Source organism: Chiloscyllium plagiosum, chromosome 27 (genome assembly GCF_004010195.1).
Source record: "Chiloscyllium plagiosum isolate BGI_BamShark_2017 chromosome 27, ASM401019v2, whole genome shotgun sequence".
Classification (NCBI taxonomy): Eukaryota; Metazoa; Chordata; class Chondrichthyes; order Orectolobiformes; family Hemiscylliidae; genus Chiloscyllium; species Chiloscyllium plagiosum.
Genome location: NC_057736.1, coordinates 17,852,766 through 17,860,968, shown reverse-complemented (window position 1 = coordinate 17,860,968; position 8,203 = coordinate 17,852,766).

Below are 8,203 nucleotides of genomic sequence, written 5' to 3'. Positions count from 1 at the left end.
TTTAATGTTGCAAGCTCCCATGCAGCAATAGTTGCCACGGAGCTCTGACCAATTGCTAACACTGAGGCCTCTTTAAAGCTTTTTTTAAAGTAGTGGGTGTGGCCTAACTGACTAACCTTTTGGGTGTCCATACCATTCCAATGGGAAGGCAGATGCTCTTTATTTAAAACACTGTGGATTAAAAAAGGATTCTCAACCCTTCCCCAATGTGGAATTTCTTCCCACCACACACACTCCCCTCCCTGACATAGGCATTCCACACGGCCTTTCCTTCACAACTCACCAATCTGGGTTTCTGTAACATTTCAGCACCGATAATGGAGTGTCAATGGAGGAAATTCAGAAGCACAGGCTTAATGCTAGCTCAATGTAATACTTGTACACAATGGTTACAATTAATATCTTTTGGATTCTTCAATATCATGATATCTACATCCAATTTCTTACATTAAAGGAAATAACATAAGCATTGCCACCCCGTGCAAAACACTTTGCTGGAGGCAGACTTACACTCGGGTTGACTTGGAAGTGTAGGTTGAGTGGACTAAGATGACTCAAATGTCAATGACCTGACTTAACTCTGTTCCTCTGAGCAAAGTTATTGCCTGAGGTGTACAGCATTTCTAATATATCCTGTATCTATGGGTTTGACTTATAGTTTGTATAAACAGCACTTGACAGTAATTCACAGACATTTGGAACAATTACATTGTTTTTCCCAAAATGGAAACTTGGATTTTCTTTCCTCGTGTGTTCTAGGTTTACTTATGCTTTTGAGAGGAAGGGGAATTGAGTAGCAAATGTTTGATAGTCATTCTCTGATCAAGTTAGAGCTGGAACGAAAGACCCAAGAATATCATGATCAAGACTGGAGGCCTGTGACCAATGGAGTGCCACAAGGATCGGTGCTGTGTCCACTACTTTCCATCATTTAGATAAATGATTTGGATGTGAGCATAAGAGGTATAGATAGTAAGTTTGCAGATGACACCAAAATTGGAGGTGTATTGGACAGCGAAGAAGATTACCTCAGATGACAACGGGATCTTGATCAGATGGGGGTTAAGGAGTGGCAGATAGAGTTTAATTTGGATAAATGCGAGATGCTGCATTTTGGGAAAGCAAATCTTAGCAGGACTTATAAACTTAATGGTAAGGTCCTAGAGAGTGTTGCTGAACCAAGAGACCTTGGAGTGCAGATTCATAGCTCCTTGAAAGTGGAGTTGCAGGTAGATAGGATAGTGAAGAAGGCGTTTGGTATGCTTTCCTTTATTGGTCAGAGTATTGAGTACAGGAGTTGGAAGGTCATGTTGCAGCTGTACAGGACATTGGTTAGGCCATTGTTGGAATATTGCATGCAATTCTGTTCTCCTTCCTATCGGAAGGATGTTGTGAAACTGGAAAGGGTTGAGAAAAGACTTACAAAAATGTTGCCAGGGTTGGAGGATTTGAGGTATAGGGAAAGCTTGAATAGGCTTGGGCTGTTTTCCCTGGAACGTTGGAGGTTGAGGGGTGACCTTATAGAGGTTTATAAAATCATGAGGGGCATGGATTGGATAAATAGACAAAGTCTTTTCCCTGGGGTGGAGGAGTCCAGAACTAGAGGGCATAGGTTTAGGGTGAGAGGGGAAAGATATAAAAGAGACCGAAGGGGCAACATTTTCACGCAGAGGGTGGAATGTGTATGGAATGAGTTGCCAGAGGATGTGGTGGAGGCTGGTACAATTGCAAAATTTAAAAGACATCTGGATTGGTATATGAATAGGAAGGGTTTGGGGGGACATGGTCCAGGTGCTGGCAGATGGGACTAGATTGGGTTGGGATATTTGGTCAGCATGGACGAGTTGGACCAAAGGATCTGTTTCCGTGCTGTACATCTCTATGACTCTAAAAGGATTTTTAACTCTGCAAGAACATGCATTATAATAATATGCTTTTATATAGCCCCTTTTAATGTAGGAAAAGTTCCACGGCTCTGCATGGAACTTAATGGGACAAAGAAGGGGATATTAGGATGGTTAGTGAAGGACGCAGTTTTAAAGCTGCATCTTGAAATAGGATAAAGAGGTAGATATTTCTGGAGGTTATTCTATTTCAATATTGGTCTGAATTGTGTAAACGCAAGGCTACTAATAGTAAAACAAGAATTCCAGAAGTAAACAAGAGAACAAAATTGGGGGATTGCAAAAATTTCAGAGCATTGTAGAATTTGAGGGAGTTACATTTGGATGGGGTGAGGCCACAGAACACAAGATGAGAATTTTGAAATTGGGACTTCTCTGGATTGAGAATATAGGTTGATCAGCAAGTGCAGGGATGACAGGTGAATGGGAGTTGGTACATGTTAGGATACGTGCAGCAGAACTTTGAATAAAGCTTCATTCATAATGTTTCTGTATACACAAACGTGGACGGCAAGGTGGAGGGGGAATGAACCCAGATTTAGTGATGTATCCTCGGATGGAGAGGGAAGAGACCTCAATCATTCCTTACCAATGGTCCCTCATTTAAACAAGGGACTGTGTAACTAAGAGAGTAAAGAAACTGGATTGTTTTCCTTAGACCAGAGAATTTCAGGGAGATTTAATGGATGCAAAATTATAACAAGCTTGGATAAAGTTGATATGAGAGCCTGTTTCCGATAGCAGGTGAGTCAGTGACCAAAGGAGACATATTTAAAATAATTAACAAAGGAACCACAAATAAGATGAAGATAACCTTGTTAATGAAACATGTTTCTATGATTTGGAATACATTGCTTGTAATAAGGGCAGTAGAAATTGATTCAGTAATAGGTTTCAAAAGAAATGGTTAAGTACTTGAAGGAAAGAGCTGGCACAGGTACAGTGAATGAATGGCATCCTTCTGTAATGCAAGACTCTGTTATTCGATATTAAATCACATATGAATAAGAGATGATTACAAAAACATCCTTTTTATGTGGTAGGATTTAGCACATGGTCTTCATATTTTTAATAAGGTGCTTCAAACACCCTATCTGGAGTTGGTGCCATTTAACAGATTTTAATTCATTCCAACAGCAATCCTAAAAATCTCTGATGTACAATAGGCATTAATGTCCTATAAACTAGAAAGAGTGTCTCATGAACACAATAGATCTCAATTTGAGCTCCATTCTACCTGGAACCCTTTAATTATTGAAGGATTTAGAAGGCTTTGTCGCTTTGTGAATAAACTGCAAGGCTAGCCAGCTGTTTAATTTTTTTGTTTTTTTTTTACAAGCACTGCCCTTCACATCAAAAGGCAATGCTCCTTCTGATTATATATTTTTTTCAGAGTCAGCACCTCTGACACTCCCGTTATTTTTTTTTCCTTCTTTCTTTTTTTTCTTTTTAGCCAGCTGTTTAAAAGTGGACAGCCACCTTGTAGTAACATCTGTTTATAGTTACTCTGATCTCGGTCCATATCCTGTAGGCCACAATTAACTTTGAGAATGGATCGAGGGAAATCTTATACCCAATTATTCTCTCAGGCTGTTTAAGTCCTCTCCTCCCACTCCCTCAATGCCACTTAAAGTTCTGTATGGCAAAGACTTGTCAGCTGATCAGGCCAGGCTCTGTTCTTCACCCAATCAGGCCGCAAGGGGAGAAGAGGTGGTGAGGCGGATCCACCTAGTGACATAGCAAGCTACATTTGGGTGCTATTTCTAACATAGTAGCTGATCCATAAATTTTAAAAAAGCTCACCTCACCCCATCATAAGGTGAAGAACTCAGTGAGAGTCATTGCTAGTCTTACAAGAACATATTTTGGGTGATTGGGAAACTTCAAGATAAAGTTGGGCTCCATAAATCTTATTAATAGAAAAATAGGAGTCTGATTAGTTTTCCAAGTCTTTGTTCTGTTGCACTGAGCTACCACTAACCCCAGTGACATCCTCAGAATGATAACAGTACTGAATCTGTAGTTGTGATCCTCTGCCTGCTTCTTTCCTGCCACCAACTCTTTATCCTTTCCCCACCAGGCCTCCTTTGCCTGTTCCACATACTTTCCCTATTTTGGTGCCTCTTTAAACTCTTTCCTTTCCCTTCCAAACCTCTCCCATCCCTCTCCTGACTTTAATCTGTCCATCTGCATCTAGTTTTGGACTTGGTGTAAGATGACTAAGTATTTGATGTTGGGCAGAAAAACAGATAATGTTGAAAATGCTCACCATTTCCACTTCTACTGATGCTACCCAGCTGGCTGAGAGTTTGCTGCATGTGTTTCAAATTCAGATTTACAGTACTTACAGTTTTTGCTTTTGCTAGACAAATGTATTGTGGTCCCTGAGACTGGCTGTGAGTATACTTAGCAGAAAAATCCTAGGGGCATTTAAGAAATGTTTTACTATTTTTTTTCCTTGACATATTGGTGACATAAAAATTGAAAGTGATGGAAAATAAAGGCCATTTGCTGGATCAGTCAGAAGATGCAAGTCATATAATGAGACCTCAGGAATATAATCAGGATTGACAGCCATAAGGAGCAGAAATAGGCCATTTAGCCCATCACATCTGCTCCACCATTCAATTATGGCTGATTGTTTCTCCACCTCATTCTCCTGACTTTCCCTGCAACCTCTGAACCTCTTACTAAGCATGAACCTGTCTATTTCTGTCTTAAATACACTCAATAGCTTGTCATTCACATCCTTCAGTGGCAAGGAGTTTTTTCTCGGTTAGATTCCTTAGTGTGGAAACAGGCCCTTCGGCCCAACAAGTCCACACTGGCCCGCCGAATCGCAACCCACCCAGACCCATTCCCCTACATTTACCCCTTCACCTAACACTACAGGCAATTTAGCACGGCCAATTCACTTAACCTGCACATTTTTGGACTGTGGGAGGAAACCAGAGCACCCGGAAAAAAACCACGCAGACACGGGGAGAATGTGGTCGGCACAGTGGTTAGCACTGCTGCCTCACAGCACCCGAGACCTGGTTCAATTCCTGCCTCAGGCGACTCTCTTTGTGCGTTGGACTTCAGTGTGGACTTGTTGGGCTGAAGGGCCTGTTTCCACACTAAGTAATCTAATGTGCAAACTCCACACAGACAGTCGCCTGAGGCAGGAATTGAACCCAGGTCTCAGGCACTGTGAGCCAGCAGTGCTAACCACTGTGCCATCATGCACTGTTCCACAGCTTCATCACCCTCTAACTGAAGAAATTCCTCATCTCAATTCTAAAGGGTCTTCCTTTATTCTGAGACTATGTCCTTAGGTCCTAGTCTCTCCTGTTTATGGAAACATCTTCTGACATCCATTTCTTCCATGTCTTTGAGGACTCTGTGAGATTCCCCCTCGACTTTCTAAACTTTAATAAGTCAATGTACTGTAGGTATCAGGTTTTGTGTCCGTGTCTGTGTGTCTGCATGTGTGTGTATCTGTGTCTGTGTTACCCAGACGGCTCAGGTGTGTTTTGTCATGGAAAGACCTGGTCTCATTGAGGTTACCAAAACAGAACTCTTCACGTTATTAGGCTGGGGATCGTAAACAAGCACAATTGAACAAAGGAAGCATAAAGCGAAAGATAGTCACCGGAGACTGCTGCAGTTTGGTGCAGAATGAGGTAAACAAAGTCCCTAATTTTCCTGTTTGTTCAGTCCTATCCATCAGAGTTGCTGGGGGAGGGGAGGTCTGGAAACAGTCTTTATTGTTAGTTTGGTGGAGGTGTGTTATATTTCCTCTAGGTGCTGTCTATTTAAATTATCTGTCTGTGAACTAGATCATACTTATTGCTTGGACATAAAGTCACAAAACAGAAAAAGCCACTCGCTCTAAGGCTGGGTGTACCTCAAGTCTTCAAACTCTCCTAGATAGTATCAGACAAAACTTTGTGGCGCTGTTAAACTGTAGGGATAGTTTTGAGACAACAGTGTCAGCATAATTCTTCAATGCTATTGCAGGACACACATGAGCAAGCTGGGATAAAATCTTAGGGGCTTTAACAAACTTCTAAAAATATTTTTGAACATATTGTTTAGTTATGTAAAACTATAGATGACATGTAATTTGATGGAAATTAAAAACAAACAATCTCTGTATTCTCTGAAATCTCAATTCTGGCCTCTTTGCACGTCCCTGACTTATATCTCCATGCAGACACCATGCCTTTAGCTTCTTTGGCCCAAAGAACTCTGCCTCTCTCTTTCTTTAAGAGATTCCTTAAAAGTTACATCTACCTTTTATCTCCAATATAGCTTATTGTCTAAGTTTGTTTGATGATGTTCTTGTGAAGCACCTCGGAATATTCAATACCTGCATGTTAAATTTGTTTTGTAACGGTCACCAAAAAGAACTTGTATTTATGTAGTTCTTTTAAATATAATAAAAATAACCCCCAAGGTGCTTTGTAGGGTGTTATAAGGTTGCTATGCACTCAGTTAAATGTTGGCAAGTTTGTTGGCTTTAGTCTAAAGTAACCCTCTCAGGTTTTAACATTGAAACAACATCATACGACATGTTCTTTATTCTGAGATGAGGTAAATAAGTATGTAGGTAGCAAACACCTCTGGAATGAGCTTTACATTCTCAACCTCCTCAGTGCCATTTTAGCAACTTGCTCCCCACCTTTCTTTCATGTGGTGGACCAGATGTATTAAAATCTATCCCTCTCTCTTTAAATACATCTGCCCAATGTTTATATCTGCAGTATCTGAGAATCCGATTTCTCCCAAGTGCGGAGTCCTGTGTGTTCTTTCATAATACTACTTGAGACTTCCATCCTGCCCTTCCATGAATCTAATTTGTTGCCTTCCAAACTGTGGATAGCCCAACTTCCCAATCCACATTCACCCCAACCCCTCCCTCATTACCCTACTCCCCCAATCATCAGGGGGAACTCTCAAATCATGAGGAATACTGTATCTTGCTGGATTGTGTTTCCAATTTACAATGCCAATGCTGACTGGGACAGGATGTATTCAAGCAATGATGGAAAACAGTCAAGGCTTTCCTGAGATTCCCATCAGTTACAGTTCAGTATTGGCAGCGAGTCAATGATAGTGTGCAGTCCTCTCCACTTGAGTGAATTCCTAAGTGAAAAGGACACAAATTAAGTTCCATCCAATTTTCCGTAAACACTACAAATGAGTTGCCTTGCTGATAAGTAACCACTTAAAACCTTCACTTCATTTTCTAGAGAACAGAGCCCCAAGGCCACTTAATCATCTTTCCCTGTAGGGGTTCAAAACTCCTTCATTAGCAATTATTGAGATCTCAATCTAAACACATACGGTTTAAACCGAATCAACTGAACAGCCATCTCTTGGATCAAAAACTCACTACTCTAATTACCCCTAATTACCACAATCCCACTACCATGATACGTGTTTGCCTTTACATCAGGCATCATCTGGTTGACCAAAGTGAACATAGGCTTCATTTTTCTGGTTCTGTGTATGTCCTTTCAGAAACAGCTAACAAAGCTTAAACAAAATGTAAAAACTCAAAATAGAGCAAATATTACAAAACACTTCCTTCCCAGAGTCAACTGTAACTTGGTGGGTAGCAGTTTTGCCTCTGAATCAGAAGGCTGTATGCTCAATACAGAATTCAGAAAGAAATAATCGCCTACTCTAGGCTGAGGTGAATCTAGGCAGGCCTGTACAGACGGAGGTGCCTTCCTTCTGATGTGACACTCTACTTAGGAGGCTTTGTTCATCTTCCTGGGTGGATGTAAAATGTCCTGCAACATCTTATTTATGTCTACTGTTCTTCCCAGCGTCCCCTCTCAACCAGTGTCCCTAAAATAACAGGTACCTTTTAAAAGATTTGTTCACATGGGCATCACTGACCAAGTCATCATTTATTGCCCATCCGTAATTGCCCTTAAAAGGTGATGGTGAACAAGGGGAGAAGAGGAGAGGAAAGTATACTCCCAGCACTATTATGTAAGGGAGCTCCAGGACTATGACCCAGTCACAGTTTCAGTAATAGTTATGTAATTCCAAACTCACTGGCAGAAAGCAGGTAGAGGAGATCAAAGGGTCTTTTTCAGGATAGTATCCAGTGACTAGTGGAGTTCTTCAGAGCCTAGTGTTGTGACCACAACTATTCACTTTGTACATTAACAATCTGGAAGAAGGAACTGAGGGCAGTGTTGCCAAGTTTGCAGATGACAGAAAGGTAGGTGGAGGGTGAGGGAGTGTTGAGGACGCTGAGAGGCAGAGAAGGACTTAGACAGGCTAGGAGTGTGGACAAA